The sequence below is a fragment of the Suncus etruscus genome, chromosome 3 (assembly GCF_024139225.1).
Source record: "Suncus etruscus isolate mSunEtr1 chromosome 3, mSunEtr1.pri.cur, whole genome shotgun sequence".
NCBI classification, from domain to species: Eukaryota; Metazoa; Chordata; class Mammalia; order Eulipotyphla; family Soricidae; genus Suncus; species Suncus etruscus.
The window spans coordinates 125,860,521-125,880,935 of record NC_064850.1 but is presented as its reverse complement, the minus strand read 5'-3'; positions in this window follow the sequence as shown (position 1 = coordinate 125,880,935).

The following is a 20,415-nucleotide window of genomic DNA, read 5'->3' as shown; positions in this document are numbered from 1 at the left end:
GGCAAGAAAAAAGTATCAAGGACATCTAGATAGGTAAGAAAGAAGTTAAGCTCTCACTTTTGCAGATGACATGATAATATATTTAGAAAACCATAAAGACCCCTCCAAAAACATTTATAAACCATAAATTTATATAGCAATGTGGCAGGCTACAAAATTCGCATAAAAATGTCATGACCTTCTTATACACTAATAATGATAGAGAAAAAATGGATATTAAGAAAACAATTCCATTCATATTAGTGTCACACAAATTCTAATATCTTAAGGTCAACATAACTAAAGATATGAAGGACCTATACAAAGAAAACTACAAAACCCTATTTTAAGAAATAAGAGAAGACACAATGAAATGGAGACACATATCCCGTTCATGGATTGGCATGATAAATATCATTAAAATGGCATACTCCCAAGGCATTGTTCAGATTTAATGCAATCCCTCTATAGATACCCACAACATATTCAAAGTAGTGCATCAAACATTCCTGAAATTAATTTGGAACAATAAACACCCACGAATAACTAAAGGAATCCTTAAGAGAAGGAATACAGGAGGCTTTATTTTCCCCAATTTTAAATTTTATTACAAAGCAATAGTTTTCAAAATGGTATGGTATTGAAATAAAGACAGATCCTCAGATAAGTTGAATAAACTTGAGTACTCAGAAAATATTCCTCATACATACAGTCAAATAATTTTTGATAAAGGGGAAATAAATCTAAAATGGAGCAAGGAAAGCTTCTTCAACAAGTCTTGTTGACACAACTTGTTAGCCACTTACAAAGAAATGAACCCAGATCCCCATCTAATACCATGCACGAAGATCAAATTTAATTGGATTAAAGACCTTGATATCAGGCCTGAAACCAGTATGGAACAACATAAAGGTAAAAAACTATATGACATTGAGATTAAAGGCATCTTTAAGGAGGAAACATAACTCATCAAACAAGTGGAGACAGAGATAAACAGATGGAACTTTATTAAGCTGAGAAGCTTCTGCACCTCAAAAAAAATTGTGCCGAAGATACAAAAACCACCTACACAATGGGAAAAACTATTCACCCAATACCCATCAGACAGGGGGCTAACATCTAGAAGATATACAAGGTACTGACAGAACTTAATACGAAAAAAAACATATAGTCCCATCAAAAATGGGGAGAAGAAATGAATAAACACTTCCTCAAAGAAGCGATACAAATGGCTAAAAGACACATGAAAAATGCTCCATGACACTAATCATCAGGGAGATGCAATCAAAAGTACAATGAGGTACCATCTCACACCACTGAGACTAACAGACATCACAAAGAACAAAAACAATCAGTGCTGGCGGGGTTGTGAAGAGAAAGGAACTCTAATTCACTGTTGGTGAAAATGCCATCTAGTCCAGTCTTTATGGAAAACAATATGGATATTCCTCAATAAACTGAAAATTGAACTTCCATATGATCCAGCTATTCCACTTTTAGGGATATATCCTAGGAACAAAAAATACAATTCAAAAATCCCTTTCTCACATCAATATTCATTGCAGTGCTATTTACAATAGCCAGACTCTGGAAAAAAACAAGATGCCCTTCCACAGATGAATGGATAAAGAAACTGTGGTACATATACACAATGGAATATTATGCAGCAATCAGGAGAGATGAAGTCATGAAATTTTCCTACACATGTATGTACATGGAATCTATTATGTTGAGTGAAATAAGTTAGAGGGAGAGAGATAGACACTGAATAGTCTCACTCATCTATGAGTTTTAAGAAAAATTACAGACATTACTGTAACAAGGCCCAGAGACAATAAAGTAAAGGGCTGGAAGGGCTGGAAGGACCGACTCACAAAATGAAGCTTACCACAAAGAGTGGTGAACTCTGTTGGAAAAAATCCTACACTAATAACTAACATGGCAATGTTAAAGAATAAGAGAAGTAGAATACCTGTTGTGAATACAGGTAGGGCTGGTGAAGGATGGGGGGCATTGGTTATGGGAATGCTACACTGGTGTTGGGGGTGTTCTATTTATAACTGAAACCCAATTACAAGCATACCTGTAATCATGATGCTTAAATAGATTTATATCAAATCTAAAAAAAAAAATAACCCAACTTGGATTTACTTCAAAACAGAGATTTTCTTACTTGTAAACCTGGGTGGGACTGGCTCAGGATAGCCTGAACTATCTGTCCTTACTGCCCTCCCACCCAGGTGTACTCTCTGTACTCAATAAAAATGGCGGTTCTGGCAGGCAGCTGGCTCTCCATAAGAGGTGAAAGATTATCAGATTATATGTATTTCACCCTCAGACTGGTTTGGATTATTTCATGCATGACCCTAATTTAGACTCGTTTACCTGGGGTTGGAGATGAGGCGCGTGGGGTGATTGTACAATAAGATGGATAGTACAGGGTTAAAATGCCTGTTGTTTATACAGATGAATCTGGTTCAAGCCCCAGCATAATCACTGGCACTTATTTTGGTGAGTGTTCATACAATATGCACAGGATGTGTTTACAGTAAACTGAACTAAATTTTAAGATTCTGGGATGTTTAGGAGAAGAATGTAACATATGATTAAGCAGTAAGCAATGCTTCTTTTCTTTTAGCTTATTCATTTTAACAGGTATGGTAGATTGTAGCTTTGATCTGAATATCTATATTTATGCTTGCTGGTAATGATATGTATGCGTGTTTCTGTGTTTTATATATGTAGATATATGGATATATAAACCTACACATATTCTTTTTTAAAGATATTGGTCCAAGTTATATAGAAACGATTAAGAAAGCTAGATTAGAAAGTAATAAATACTGATCACGTCAAATGAAAGCAATTTTGTCAAAGTAAATGTAGAAATCTTTTCAAACTACTTTTCAACTAATTTGCCATGCACATTTATGTTGAATGAGGATGGAAGATATTTAAATGAATAGTTTTTTAGTTATGCTGTGAGTGATGTCCTGAAACATATTGACTGGTGAATATTTCTATTGTTTAAAAGTGCACTGTGAGTTTCTTATACAGGACAGAGATCAATATTTTTGAAAGTATCGCAAATAATTGTATAATTCAGCTAGGAATTGCCTTGTTGATTTGTCAAGAATATTATGGCTCTGAAAAGCAAATAGCAAACACAATTTTCAGCTGTTCAGCATAGGGATTTCTTACAATTTCACTTTCGCAAAACACTTAGAGATTTTCGTGTGCATTAGAAATGACTTTTCTTTTCCTTTTAGTCAAGTTCTTCTAAATATTTACTGAAAATCTTATGAATGGCCTACTACCAAAGTTTCAATTTACTTTCTGGAGTCATATATATATATATATATATATATATATATATATATATATATATATATATACAGTGGAAATTACATGACCAGAATTGGGCAAGCTTGTCTATAATACTTGTTCCATAAAGATAATTGGATCCCATGATTTATTAACTCAGAGCATTTATTTATTTGTTTTATTTAGTTCTTCTTAGACAATTATGTTACTATACATGGACAAAAGTCTGACTAGTGTAGTAAACATCAAATTCAATCCACATATATTTTACAATATCCATCTGTACTCCAGGCTAATTCCTGGCTCTGAACTCAGGGATTACTCCTGGCAGGTTTGAAAGACCATATGGGCTACCAGAGATTGAACTCAGGTAGGTTGATGTTGTGTGCAAGAAAGATGCCCAGCCCACCGTGCTATTGCTCCAGTCCCATACACTGAATCTTGCAGTGTTTCTTCTTGTCTCTTCTATTGTGTCTTTTTTGCAGTACCATGCACATTTCAAAGGTTTTATTTAAATTTTAGAAATTGAAATTATCTATAATTGGAAGTTGAGTAGTTCAATCTTCTATCCATATCTATCTGTATAAAGGAAGAATAATATCTATATAAATGAAAACTAGATGAATGTTAAAAAAATATTTGGCTATGAATGGGCACTTGACTGAATCAATCATCTGCCTCAACTCAATTAAAATTTCATTAAAATATAAGGTCTGTGAGAAAAATGGTAATAGATCCCATGTTGGCAATTCTGTACACTAAGTAAAACAAGACTGGGGAAGAGAAAGAAAATCAATATTGGAATGATAAAAAGTAATGGAAAATGGGAAAATTCCATTAAGAATAAAATGCATTAAAATATCGGTGATTAAAAATATTGGGATTAGAAAAACAGCATATGTAATAGCCAATAAAAACTTTAATTAAAATTAGCATTAATTAAGATTATTCTTCCATATGTTAGTTTATTCTTAGGTGCACTAATATTTTCAAGTAATTGTAGAAAAATAAGTTTTTCTCATGTAGAAAATCAATTATAAATAGAACAGTGTGAAATGTAGCAAATGTGTAGTAATTATTTGATTTAGTGGTCACAATTCAGTAAATTAAATTATGCAATTAGGCAAATCATTCAGTGTAATATTGACTACTTTTAAAATAAATGTGCTTTTAGAAATGCATATCTTCATCTTATGGAAATAATTTGAAATCAAAAGTATGGTAACAAGAAATTATTATATGAAGAAACAATTTCATATTTCAGTAGTTGTGGCAATGATGATCACCTTCAAAACAACGATTATTTCCTCTATTGCTTCAGGTTACTTTAACTACTATTGTGCATTAAATTAGGAAAATTCAAAAGCTAGAGGTATACAACTGAATCTAACTTACAGATTTTGGGGGATGACATTATATAGATATGATATAAGATGTACCATATCCACATGTAACACTCTCTCTATATATAGTATACATTAAATATAATGTTTCTCCAGTAGAAGGTGTTATCTCATTTGAGAAGCATTAATGATAATGATGATAAAAATAATCATTATTATTTGATTTTCTAGTTTGGTACCACACTGCTTTAGGACTTAATCCTGACTGTGCTTGGTGGGACTCAGAGGATCATATATGATGCTGAGTTTGAACCTAGATCCACTATGTACAAGGCAAGTGCTTCTTGTTGTATTATTGCTCTGGCCTCATGGTACCATATTATTATTATGAGCAATAGCCTCACTGTTCTTCAGCACACGCCCCCAGTAAATGGTTTCTGGGTACTAGACGTTGAATCAGGGAGTACCCATAGTGTATTGGGATAAACAGACTAAAGAAACTGCCCCTATGGCATGTAGATGGGCTCTGTTTGCTCACTTACTGCCTCTCTTTCTCACTATGGCATTCTGGTGAAAGAACTGTAATGCAGAGACACCATTGTGAGTCCAATTGGCCTATGAGACTTGCCCTTCCCAGGGTAGGCCCAAAAACAAAATTGGAAAAGTTTGTGCTGGCTCCCATTACTTAGCCCACAGATACCCCACCACATGCAAATTAGTGTGGACTCCCCCATAAAGAAGACATGCTCCAAGACAGTCTCCATCATAGAGGGTCACTATATACACTAGGAAGCAGTTTGGGAAGCAATGCCAAGAGAACCTGGATTTTTGTTCTTTTTTAGGCAGGTTTTGATATAATCGGAGACCTGCAATAATTTTTAAATTTTCTATTCTAGCTCTTCCCTTCTTACAATAAACTAATCAAGATTTATGTTTGATTAGCAACATCTTGATTTTAATATTAGACATGCTGCATAATTATTTTTCAGAGAAAAAAATTCCAATCATTTTGATGGTAAGATGAATTCTTTCAGTTTCAATGATCAGCATTCCATCTCATTTTCTCTACTACTTCTTTTATGCTGCTTTCTTTTTCTTTTCTACACTGACAGTTCTTTCCATTGATTATGTCCTGTGTGTTCAACAATTAAACACTGATGTAGTCACTTTATTTGGGCTTGTGAATGTATTATCACACTCTAAGTTACACATTGTCTCTTCAACTTGTCATTTGATTCCAGAAGCTAAAATATAACTATATCCATGGGTCTGGAGCAATAAATAGCACAGCAAGATAAGGCTGCCTTGCATGCTGTCAATGCTGGTTCTATCCCCCGCATTCCATATGGTCCCCTAGTTTGCGGGAGTGATTTCTAAATGTGGAGTCAGGACTAATCCCTTAGCGTTGCCAGGTATGTCATATCTATATATCTATATATAGATATATATATGTGTGTGTATATCTATCTATCTATCTATCTATCTATCTATCTATATATATATTTCAACAAGATATTTGTTAAAACAAATATTTGCAACAAGAAGCTCTAAGGACCAGAAGCTTCTAAGGACTATGAAAATGTAGACATATGGGTAGGTGGAATGGATGGATGGATGGTGGGAGTGTGGGTGGATGGGTTGATGTATGGATGGACAGAGAGAAATAGATAGGTAGATATATTCATTGATAGAAGATATATATATGTATATATATATATGTATATATATATATATAATTATGGCCATATCCACACTCACATGTATTTTTTTTGTTTGTTTTTGGGCCACACCCGGTGACGCTCAGGGGTTACTCCTGGCTATGCGCTCAGAAGTCGCTCCTGGCTTGGGGGACCATATGGGACACCGGGGGATCGAACCGCGGTCCTTCCTAGGCTAGCGCAGGCAAGGCAGGCACCCTACCTCTAGCGCCACCGCCCGGCCCCACATGTATTATTTTTAATGAATAAACTTTATTCCTTAATTTGATCTTTAGATGAACTCTGTAGTATATTTTGTTTTTTAGGTTTTTTTTTTTTTTTTGGTTGGCATATATTTGAATATTTGGCTCTAAATTAGGGAGAAATAAGTATGGTTCAAACAACAGTAATCTTAGCAGGTGAATTTGAATTTCTTCCTACAACAGAAGCGGAGATGCAGCAGAGAGTGTGGGAGCAAAGGAGGCTCAGAGATAGTGACATGAGAGATGAAAATCTTGGTCTTCCAATGCCATCACAAGGTCACACAGAGGCAATGTTAGGTGGCCACGGTGTCATGTTATCTGCGCCACCTTGTGGCTGGTATCCACATCAGGAAAGAGATAAATGACTAAAACAAGAAACTCAATGACAAGGACACAGTAGTCATCTGAGTGATGACACACCTGTGGATTCCTGGGAATCACAGCCAGTGAGCTCCAGGTCCAGGCCATGGGAATTTTATGGCCCAAGAAGCAAAGATCTTTGAACATATAAAAGGAAGTTTAGGGAAAGTCAAAAATATGAGTGGCTTTGCAGATCTGTGGCACATTCTCTTCATATTGGCTGCAAGTTATATATGCTTGTTTCAGAAATGGGCTTTCAAAGTGACTTAACATTTTAAGCAAAGTGTATATGTGGTTGTATGTGTGTGTACAGAATCTACTTCTTTGACTAGTCTATTTTGTCGCTCTCAGCATGGCCTTCAGAAAACAGACACATATAGAAATGGTGAATCATGCTAGGAGCCAATGAATGATGGACTTTTGGTTCCATATCATATATCTATGCTTGCTCCTATTCAATGTATGTGTGACCCACTGTTTGAGCACAAATAATCATATCTTTTCTTTTCATCAAGGAAAAGAAAAGATGGGAGAAGCTCAGATACATGCTTGGATTTGACACTATTAAAAACACTGTTGGAACCTTATACCAGATTTCTGAAATTTCAATAGATTCCATGTGATTCTCCAGCAGAGGAAACAGGTGTAGCTTAGGATGATTGTAGTGAGAGAAAAATATCTGAGAACACAGAAAGAGAAGGAGATATCCCCAAGAACAATGGCTGGATTCTGTGTGGAATACTACAGATTGCTATGAATGTGATTTTTAAAATTATACCAAGAAATATATATATATCATATATTTGCATATGCATGTCTCAGTCTGTAAAGATGCCCCCCCATATTTGTAACAAGAAACTCCAAGGAAAAGATATATGGCTAGGCTTTCTGGGTGAAAGGAAAATAAATGATATAACTACTTATTACTAATAAGTAGATATATAATTTATATATTAAAATATATAAATATAATAAAGGTTAAGTCTACTTATCACTAATAATAAGTAACTAAATTAAAATACTGCCAGAGGTTCAAACCAGGCTGATATAAAAGTATAAATGGGAATTTCTGGAACACCATATATTACATAAATATGTATATATACATATAATAAGATTCAAATTTAACTTTTCTATTTTTGGTAATTCTGGAAGATAACTATATAACTATTACTGCTATGAAAAGAATTCAGAATATCTGTCCATTGTAGGATGGTAATAAATAACATGAGATTTAAATCGTATCATTTCAGCACAATGATGAATAACACCATTTCTGGGTGTAAAAAAGCTTTCTGGATTTGAACTATTGGCTCTCAGTATTGTCTTTGAGAAAAGTGATCACTGTTAATTTCCCACCATAAAATCATGATTTTAAAAGTATCTAATTCATGAGCAGTTAATGATAATTCACTGAGATATTCTATATATATATTAAGTGGAACACCACATGTAAGGCAAGCATGCCAACTCTTTAATGTTATTAACCTTATCTTTAAGTGTTATATTATTAACAGAGTAAGACCTGAATACACACCATTAATTAAAGAACATTTCAAAACAAATGAAACTCATATAATTTTATTTTTAAAAAAAGATTCAAGAAAGCCAATCATACATATTTTGGGGGGGCCACACCCGTTTGATGTTCAAGGGTTACTCCTGGTTAAGCGCTCAGAAATTGCCCCTGACTTGGGGGGACCATATGGGACTCCAGGGGATTGAACCATGGTCCTTTCTTGGCTACCGCTTGCAAGGCAGACACCTTACCTCTAGCGCTACCTTACCCGTCTCTAGCCAACCATACTTATTTTAATGGATATACAAAAATATGTGTATGTATTTGAGATAAATAATACTAAATTATCCTGGTTAACTCTGAAGAAGGATCAAAGGGTTTGGGAAATTACAAATATAGCCCCATCAGTTTTGAAAGATTTTATTATTTTTAATAATAATGCTCTTTAAAAAATTAAATATTAAGAATGAAACTAAGTTATGTTAGATGAGTTACTGATTGATCAATCTCCTCTAGGATTTGGGAACAGTGGTCTTTGAGTATTTACTTTGGGTGGTTACTATTATTACTTTGATTGGGGTACAAGTTATTAGGATTATTATTGTGGGGTTATTTCCCAACAAAGATAACAACCTAGTATTTCCAGCTTTTATTATTTGCAATAACATGTCACTAATTTTCATTCCAGTCTAGTAGGCTGTTACAACAGAGCATTCCTTATTTACTCTTGTGTGATTGAATGCCAGTAATAGCAGCCCATGAAAACAACTGTCAAATATAACACAGACACACCAAAGAGTCCAACTTCATGGTGTAAAGACACAAACAAATCTCATTAACATTTTTATAACACTCTCAACTGAAACAAGCAGACCACTCTTAATGCAAACATCTGGTTCCTCGCAATTCTTATTTGGGTGATAACTTCTTAAAAAACAAATGCTGGGTCTCTTTCATCAACTTTTCATCAAGGAACATCTGTTCTCTTAGAACAAAATGCTTGCCTGTTGGAAGTGTTACTGATGCTCACTTCTGCTTAGCTCTGTGAAAAAGAGCTTTACATCGGGTGCGATTCAGAAAGACAAACGCCTTCAGATGCTTTGAATGGAAGTCATCATTTTGGGAGAAAGACTACACTGTATGGGTTTTATTATCCTTTTAGTCACAATTTGTACATCCAAATGTAATACTCATATCACAACTGGAAGAAGACATCTTTTTTTTTAGGACAAAAAGTCCTATCTTGGGGGAATTTTTGGTCATCATTAAGTTATCTAGTCTTCATAAAATAATCATTTATCATCATAAAATCTTTGGCTATAATAGATTATGTCTTATACCAGACAACCAAGCTACTCAAATATTTATAAAAGAAGCAGATATCATATTTTTGTTGTTGGACATATTTATATTAAACTTCCTTAGAATAATGCGTATTTCAACTTAAACTTTTAAAATTTTTGCTGAATTCAAATCACCTCATCATGTTTGAACATGTGAAAACAAATATACACAGATGTTTGCCTGAAGGTTCAGGCATATTTAAAGGCAACTTAATTATAAGACACTATAAAGTACTTCCATTTAATTTGTAGCTAAATATTTTACATCTGCCTAAAAAAATCTTAAAGAAATATTGACTTTTTATATAATTTTGTATTTTTTTTGTTTTTTTGTGTCACACCCTGTGATTCTCAGGGGTTACTCCTGGCTATGTGATCAGAAATCACTCCTGGCTTGGGGACCATATGTGACTCTTGGGGATCAACCCTTGTCCTAGGCTAGTGCAGACAAGGCAGATGCTTTACCGCTTGCACCACCTCTGGCCCCATAATTTTGTACTTGTTTATAGGGTAAAATACATATCTTTATTTTAAGATATAACATTAATTAGTTTTATTATGATATCAAAATATTAGCCTTATATTCATGATTATACTATACTGTGCTATTTTGCACTTTGTGTTTTCTATTTATTTCATATTGCATATGCAAACACTCTTTCAGTATATGTTTGGAAACTTGATAAATCTTTTTAAAATCAGAATCTTAAAATCAGAATGATATTAGTGGGAAGGCGCCTGCCTTGCATGAGTCTGACCTAGGTTCAATGCCTAAATCATGAATGGTTTCCTGAGTCCTGCCAGGAGTAATTCCTGAGTGTATGTGTAATCCCTGCATCTGCACAACTTCCAAATAACACCAAAATATTTACAAAAATCTTCTTAAATTTAAGATGGGGACCAGAGCAATACTATAACAGGTAATGTACTTACCACAGATACAGTTGACCCAGGTTCTATCCCAGGCATCACAGTTCTATCCCAAGTGCCACTAAGAGTAATCCCTAAAAACAGAACTAGGGGCAAGGCCTGAGCACTGCCAACTGTGCCATCTGAGCCCCTCAGAAAGCAAAATAAAACAAAAAAGACAAAATGGGTGGATTGGAAGCCTAGATATTATGGATTTCCAAATTTGATCCTCAACACCTCATGTTCCTACCCTGGATATCCCTCTGATGGTCTTTTATTCTTGTTGTTTTGGAGCTCCAGGATCAAACTGCATCAGTAGGATGAGAACTGGACTGTCAGGTGCAGACAATCAGGCTGAATAGTGCTGAGAGGACCCCTGGAACTCAGCCTCCAATTAATCTCCCCAGTACTCCTAGCAGACATACATTCTATTTTCCAGAATAATGGAAAACTTCTCATCTCATATTTGTATATTTTGATTTGTATCAGTTCTCACCTTCTTCCTTTCCATCTCTCTGGAAGAAACAACACAACAAAATTTTCCCTCTCACACATAAAGAAATCTCGTTAAACCACTATTAGGATTTTTGCCTCATTTATTTTCTTTTTATACCTGCTCTTTCAACATGTTTCTTTTTGAGGATATGGTGAAATTTGAAGCTATGCTTTCTGTGAGCAGGAGTAGATTTACTGAGATTGGTAGGGCAGGGGATGCCAGTGATCCATACCCCTATTGTTACCTACTACTGTCAATAAGACTCTATGGACCCAAAGTCACACTGCATCCTTTTTTAATCTGACGGACTTTGGCTGCTATAGAATGAGCACTGAAATGAGTAGTTAAAAGACAGTGCAATTCACTCAACAGAAATATCTTCTGTCTTTTCTTACTTGACAATATATTCTGACTGACCCTATACTGTTGTCCTGAGCTAATAAAGCATAAGTTTCAGGTAACCTGGCTTATTGTGCATCCTTCTGCTTTTGAGTTTGTGGTGTCACATTTCTCTTAAACAACTCTGGACTAAAATTGAATATACTGTTTAACCCACAGATATATAAACCCCACCTAATTTAGGCCATGCAACTCTGTTTTTAGATTAAGTATATATTAGCCAATGGTGATTAATTGCTTCCCAATGGGAAGTGTATTATACTCCCTGCCTAGCCAGGTATATTATGAACTATTCTGTATTAATTTGGTAAATTCATTTAGAGTTTTGTCTTTTCTACAAACTGATTTTCAGCCATAATCAGTTCCTTCCTTAAACCATCTCTCTTGTATCCCCTTCTCAAAGCACTGAGTCTCTTCCCTCACAGTGGTGGGTTTATAGAACAACATTTTAAGGAGATTAAAAAGCTATGAGTAATTTAATAATTTGGGTAAAATACCTAGATTGAGGAGAGGAGTGCTGATGAAATATCTCCATATGTTATTGAAATTGTTGTTAAATATGGATATTTTTGCATACCCCTAAAGCACTATGCTTCCTGTGCTTCCAAATGAGGTTGGGTTTTTTCACAATAGCAATAGGGCTTTGCCATCATTAGATCTTTCCATAAATGTTCTCTGTGCACTCTGGAGTGAAGTTGTTTGCAATTTCAAAACAACAAATTAGCCCCCAATCTGCAATCCCAGAGGTTTGCTTGGTTCCATATTTTGCATCCTCTAAGTCAATTCCAACCACATTTGCTTCAACATATTTTGAGAACAGATGAGATCTAGCTGTGACATTCCAAACAGGCAGCCTCAGTCCACTTCTACTAGCCCTACGGAGCTGCTTTAGCAATGGATCACCTTGATGTATGGCCACACGGGGTGCTGAACTCTGCTGGATAAGATTCTCTACTTTAGACTTTGTGTGGGTTGTATTTTTCCTGAAGAAGAAACTCTAAGGCAGTAAGCAAGCTCTGGGAATTGAATGATGACTGTAGCTTCCTACTGCCCATAAACTGAGTCAGTGGGGTGCACTTTGTCATTTATCTTACCCAGATTACACAGGTAGAACATTCAAATCAGTAGGCATCCAATTTCCTCCTTCTGCAGAAACAGGCCATGAAATTGAGCTTTCTATCAACACTGGCCATTTGTTTGGATGAGAAGCACTACCAATAGTTTCATATTTTCCCTTGCTTTGAGATGCTTGTGTAAAAATATAGTGATGGCTTTCCTCCATGGTGATATAATTTACTTACAAATATATTTTCCATCTGTTATGATTGCACCTCATTTTCAAATAATTCTTCCCAATATCAGGCTTAGGAACTCCTCTCATGTGATAATTACACACACAGTTCCAAGAACATGTTAGAATGCAAGAGCAAATATTTGAAGGGGCTTATCTTCTTTGTATGTTACTAAGATAACATTAACTTCAAACTGAATTCGTCAACAATAATATGCCATACATTACCTTTCAACAAAAGTCTTGTAAGATTCAAAGCTCTGGGTATCTATCATATTTGGATACTTTTGTTTGTTCATTTGCCTATTTACTTGATCTCAGTCCCATTAAGTTTATGACCATATCTGGTGACATGCCTATCCCTCTTGGAGTACTTTATTCCAGATAGGGTTCAATTTCTATTTGATGTGGCTGAAGCATAGATGACATTCAGAAACTCTGATTCCTATTCAAAGACAGTCTACCTTATTTATTGACCAGTTACTAAAGAAGAGAATGGGGGTTGGTCTGGCTAACTACAAGGAAGCATCCAACAAGCAGTACTATCTTACTTATTAAAAAGTAGGTGTTTTCAACTCCTTTTGAAAACATTTTTCAAAGTCTAGCCTTGACGAAATAGAAGAAAAAACTATTCACTTTTTCTTAAAGAAGACATTCTTATTAGGCTGGTTTTAATTTTCTCCTTATTTGTATTTTATCCCTATTTTTCTTGTGATATGGACATTTTTTCTTTATAGAGTCTTATGTATAAAAATATGTAAATGTTTTAAAAAGTATTTTAAATATGAAGATTAAGGCAGAGAGCAAGAATTATAAAAATAATGCATATAGATCTTAAGTTTGCTTCCACTTAATGATGATTCAGCAAGCTGGAGAACCACTTTCTCTTGATATCATAAATTACAACATGCACCCTACCTATCATTAATTTCAAAAATATATGGAATAATGATTGATGAATCTTTTATGAAAAAGTATACCATAAAAAAGTAATAGATCCTGATGCTATTAATCAATCTATTGTAAACTGAGGTGGAAATTTCAAATAATCAATGACATAATGGATTTCTAAAGGGAAATATATAGAGCTTTCTGATTAAATTTTTTCTGATAATAAATGTATCCAATATTGTATAGTATCTCTACAACCCTGTCCTAGACTGCTACAGTTAGAATACTACAGATGAGCAGAGTTATAGCCAGTTCATAGAATCCTTCAATTGTATTCTTATGCTGTTTCTGTGTTTCCCGATCTTAGTTTATTTCTTCCAAATTCAATGATAATATTCTTAGATCTAATATGCCTCAGAAGCATTACTATCTCTGATCAACAATGGAAGGTGAATATAATGTGGGAATCAGAGTCACATTATAATTCTCCATTAAATCCTTTTTCATATAAAAAAGAAATCTAACCACTATGTTGGGGAATGGGAAGATATTCTACTCATCTGGATTCTTTGAACTCTAAAGAAAACCTTGTCAAATTAATAGACACACATTAGATCTTGGTTTACTCTAAATGAAGACATAGAACTAGTTTTAAGGACATGATCGTGAAGCTTGTATGCAGCAGAAAATTCAAGGTTCCTGGTGTAATATTCCATGTAGTTCCTTAGTCATTTCATGCTCTCTTCTCTGAATTTCTAAGTGAATTTATAAGTAAAAGTCAATCATTTAAATACAGAAAATTTTGTTTAAATTACAAAATGTCTTGTACTCTTAGTGACGTAGCTAAAGTGACATCCCCCCACCTCTGGACTTATGATTCAATATTTATTAATGACTGCATCTTTCCTTGGAGCCCATCCCAGATCACTTCGCATAAGCCGCCAAAAAATTTTCTTAACAAAAAACCTTACTAGTCCCTAGAACTCTGGTTTATTACCCAGATCCAAAAGAATCAGTGTGCCTGCCAAGGCTAAAATCGTAACCTGCCTTTTTATTTCTCCCTAGCTTCTTTCCCTCCTATGTGCGTGGTCAGAGAATCTATATCTTTTCGACAATATTCTTTGCATTATCTAGCAATGTATCTAGGGGTAAATATTTTAAGTTTTCTTGTTTCAGGTGATATAGGAGAAGTGGGGAGAGGAGAGTCTTACCAGTCTCAGTTTCCAGGTCCCTAAAATGGATCCAGCCTCCATGCCTTGGGGATCACATTAGTGCTAGAGAAAACATCACTTCTTTGAATCACATGTTGATTTTATCACTTGCTCAGAATTAACTGCTCTCCAACCCTCTTCTAACTGTTTATTTCATAGGATAAAAATGCATCCTTCCATATTGCCCAGAGTATTAACACTATTTGGAATTCTTTATTGGTTTTTAGAAACTTATATTACATGAGATAAAATGTTCCAAAACTAGTTGACTACAACCAATGTATTTTTCTGTAAGCCCTAACCTTATTTTCTCATTGTTGCAGGTTTAGTCTTTCATGAATTCACACCCGAATTAACATGTTAATTTAAAAACTAGCTTGCATTTATTAAAGACTTAACTTCTCTGCTTTCTTCCCTGCAGTGTAATTTTGATTATCCTAAAATGATAATCTGTTCATTGAACTTGTATTCAAGATCATTTGCTCTTTGCCCAGTTCATAAATACAAATTGAATTCACTGTTATTTCTTCTCCAAGGTGCATTAAACAATCATCTCTACAAAGAAATTATTTGTTGTGTTGAGTGACATAATTGCTGCTATAGAGACAATTCAAAGTTTAGTAAAGGTAAATTTTCTTAAGTGACGTTTTCAAAGCCACATTGAGTATCCAGGTCTTCAGAGAGGCAAAATGTATTGAGTGACTGTCCTGGGCTCAAGAATTGGCCTGGTTTTTATAGGAAAAATATGTACAGAAAACATGTATAATTGCTCTGCCAAAAATAAGGCATCTAATTTGTTTTTAACATTTTAATTAATTTAATTAACAAACTCAGTTTATAGATATAGAACAGCCTTATCCATATTTTAAAGCCATCTCCTGATCATAGGAAGATGTGTGTAAATGCTATTTGAATGCTTTGCCATGTTTTGTTTGTTTTGGGTTAGGGTTCACACTCGGTATACTAAGGGGTAACTCCAGGCTCTGCACTTAACAATCACTCCAGACGGGGCCGGGAAGGTGGCGCTAGAGGTAAGGTTTCTGCCTTACAAGCGCTAGCCAAGGAACGGACCGCGGTTCGATCCCCTGGCGTCCCATATGGTCTCCCCAAGCCAGGGGCGATTTCTGAGCACATAGCCAGGAGTAACCCCTGAGCGTCAAACGGGTGTGGCCCAAAAACCAAAAAAAAAACAACAAAAAAACAAAAAAAAAAACAATCACTCCAGACCTTGCTCAAGGACTATATGAGATGCTGGGAACAAAGTTATGTTGATGAAATACAAATAAAATGGCCTATTCAAAAAGTAGCTCTAAAAATATGAGGAATTCAGACTGCAATCTCATCTTCTATTAACTGGTGGACATACATGGGGGCAGGAAGCTTCTGAACTTTCTAAATATTTCTATATTTGTTGCCATGGGTTCCTCACACCATGTCCTTTGTTGAATTAGGACCTCAAAGGGTGAACAATAATATATAGTAGATCAAAACAACACAATGGCCTTTGCTGGTCCTACATTTGCATCTTACATAATATGTTCAATACTTCCAAGTCATCAGCTTCTTTTATGTCTACTTCCCACTTACCCAAATGATATTGATGCTGCAATGTCTTCAGCATTTCTGGATTGCTTTTATATTTCAGTAAAAATTAAAGAGAAACACCCAGGGAAAGAAATGTGAATGATGATTCTAAAAAAAAATTGTGACCCTGAAAGTAAAATGGTCCCTGAGAGTTGCTAAACAAGTTCATCATTCTTTCATAAGGCATTATATTGACTATCTCATAGGAGATTAATTTAGAGGTCCTTATGACAACCTTCTGGTCAGTTGATCTTGTAGCATTTGCACTGAAAGCAAATGAAAGTGATCAAGAGGGAAACTGTAAGGATTCCCAACACCCCAGATGATAGTAGCATCTTAATTTACATAACATCCATCTTGCATAATTCTACAACATTGTTTTACAATATTATTCTACTAGCAGATGTAGCCAGTTATTGCTTTGGTAAATCTAAAATAAAGAGCACAGATGAAAACCAACATGATCATATCATTGACATGTGATTCTGCAGATTCAGGTAGCCATAAAATTTTGGTTCACAATGTAATTTGTATAGATAATATATATATATATGTTAATATAGTCATTGTAGTAATCATAAATAGACACAAAAATGAGACAAATTGAAATGGAGTAACTTGGTCCTGTGAAATTAAAATAGTCAAAGTTTCAAGGACATTGGCAAAAAGACATCAGAGTCAGGACAGAAAAGCCAGGCAATACTGAAAAATCTAGCAAACCTACTAGCCAACAGACATTTCTGAGGTACATAATTTAGGAGTTGAATTAATCAATCTAAGATGCTACTGGACTACTCTTTCTCATTCTAGTTTTCCAATGCTCATGCATAGAAAGCTTGTCTCTTAAGATTTTTTTTATTTCTACTGAGTCATTTTACAGCCATGAAAGTATAGCATCACTTCAACCACTTTAGAAACCCCAAGCAAAGAAGCCAGTGAAACCTCTGAGTAGAGCATTTTTTGTTGCCAGATTATGCCAAAATATTCTGCCTTCTTTTTTACCTGGCCCAAATAAAATATCACTTCTATGGACTGTTACCATATTTGCACATTTCTCTCTTTCTCTCTGCCTATGCTTCTGTCTCTATCTCTGTCTCTCTCTCTCTCTTAAATCACCTAGTTCCCTTTAATCTACTTCTCTAAATTTCTACATGCTTAATGGTTCTTTCTTATTTTTTTAGTATTTGAACTGTTTAGTATCTTTGGATATATTTTGTCATAAAATTATTTTTTCATGTTATCCTATTTCTTTGTTTTCTGGTTGGATCTTATGGCATTTTTTCTTTTTTCTTCATGGGCTCTTCATCTTTTTCTAGACCTCTTAATATTGGAATGCACTTAGGTCCTGATTTTTCTTCTTTCTTTCACTTACTTACTTGGAAATCTCATTCACGTTGCTCATGGGTTTACATGCAATCTAAATGTTAATGGCTCCCAAATCTAAATGCTCATGCCATATTTCTAATGTGAATTCCACATTTATAAATTCAATTGCCATCTTTGACTTCTATTTGAATGTCATGATTATAATGCTTCTATTTTTCTTTAATCCACTCCTCAGTCTCTGCTTTGCTTAAAGCACAGGGGACCTGTTGTAGCATATGTACCTCAGAATGCTAGGAAAGTGGACTTTATGGAATGATCAAACCTAACAAATAAGGAGAGAGACAGAGAGTTGGAGAGAGAATAGAGCATATCAAAATGCTCTTTGGTTAATGGACAATAGCGACCTTTACATCTTGGGTGAAGATAGAGGTAACAAGTGTGCAATTTTCTCCAGCTATCTACTATATGGCCTCTTTTCTTGTTCTTCCCTTGTGCATAGAGTTGACCTGCTTCCACCAAATGGCATGTGAGAAATTAAATGGCATTTTATTTATTATATTACTGAAACTCAAATGTGGGTGTCACATGACTGCACATATAAATTATCAAAATTATTTATTATTTTATATTAATTATATTAATTATTCCATACTATTATATTAAATTATCAAATTTTGTGCAGTTCTCCTCTAGTGACTATTATGTGGTCTCCTTGTTCTTCCATGAACAAAAGGGAGCAGCTTTCTAATGTGACTCAGTTTGGAGATACCCCATTACATGATTGATAGGTATTTTACCTTCTCTTTTTTTTTTTTTTTAAACAACTCATATATCCAGGGACATATGAGCATATCATGAAGGTATTGTACATGTTTTTTTTTTAATGTTTTTTTTTTAATTTTTTTTTTATTTAAACACCTTGATTACATACATGATTGTGTTTGGGTTTCAGTCATAAAAGGAACACCACCCATCACCAGTGCAACATTCCCATCACCCAAGTCCCAAATCTCCCTCCTCCCCCCCCAACCCCCGCCTGTACACTAAACAGGCTCTACATTTCCCTCATACATTCTCAATATTAGGACAGTTCAAAATGTAGTTATTTCTCTAACTAAACTCATCACTCTTTGTGGTGAGCTACCTGAGGTGAGCTGGAACTTCCAGCTCTTTTCTCTTTTGTGTCTGAAAAATATTATTACAAGGGTGTCTTTCATTTTTCTTAAAACCCATAGATGAGTGAGACCATTCTGCGTTTTTCTCTCTCTCTCTCTGACTTATTTCACTCAGCATAATAGATTCCATGTACATCCATGTATAGGAAAATTTCATGACTTCATCTCTCCTGACAGCTGCATAATATTCCATTGTGTATATGTACCACAGTTTCTTTAGCCATTCATCTGTTGAAGGGCATCTTGGTTGTTTCCAGAGTCTTGCTATGGTAAATAGAGCTGCAATGAATATAGGTGTAAGGAAGGGGTTTTTGTATTGTATTTTTGTGTTCCTAGGGTATATTCCTAGGAGTGGTATAGCTGGATCGTATGGGAGCTCGATTTCCAGTTTTTGGAGGAATCTCCATATCGCTTTCCATAAAGGTTGAACTAGACAGCATTCCCACCAGCAGTGGATAAGAGTTCCTTTCTCTCCACATCCCCGCCAACACTGTTTATTCTCATTCTTTGTGATGTGTGCCATTCTCTGGGGTGTGAGGTGGTATCTCATCGTTGTTTTGATTTGCATCTCCCTGATGATTAGTGATGTGGAACATTTTTTCATGTGTCTTTTGGCCATGCGTATTTCTTCTTTGTCAAAGTGTCTGTTCATTTCTTCTCCCCATTTTTTGATGGGGTTAGATGTTTTTTTCTTGTAAAGTTCTGTCAGTGCCTTGTATATTTTGGAGATTAGCCCCTTATCTGATGGGTATTGGGTGAATAGTTTCTCCCACTCAGTGGGTGGCTCTTGTATCCTGGGCACTATTTCCTTTGAGGTGCAGAAGCTTCTCAGCTTAATATATTCCCATCTGTTAATCTCTGCTTTCACTTGCTTGGAGAGTGCAGTTTCCTCCTTGAAGATGCCTGTAATGTCCTGGAGTGTTTTGCCTATGTGCTGTTCTATATATCTTATGGTTTTGGGGCTGATATCGAGGTCTTTAATCCATTTGGATTTTACCTTTGTACATGATGTTAGCTGGGGGTCTAAGTTTAATTTTTTGCAAGTGGCTATCCAATTGTGCCAACACCACTTGTTGAAGAGGCTTTCCCTGCTCCATTTAGGATTTCCTGCTCCTTTATCAAAAATTAGATGGTTGTATCTCTGGGGAACATTTTCTGAGTATTCAAGCCTATTCCACTGATCTGAGGACCTATCCTTATTCCAATACCATGCTGTTTTGATAACTGTTGCTTTGTAGTACAGTTTAAAGTTGGGAAAAGTAATTCCTCCCATATTCTTTTTCCCAATGATTGCTTTAGCTATTC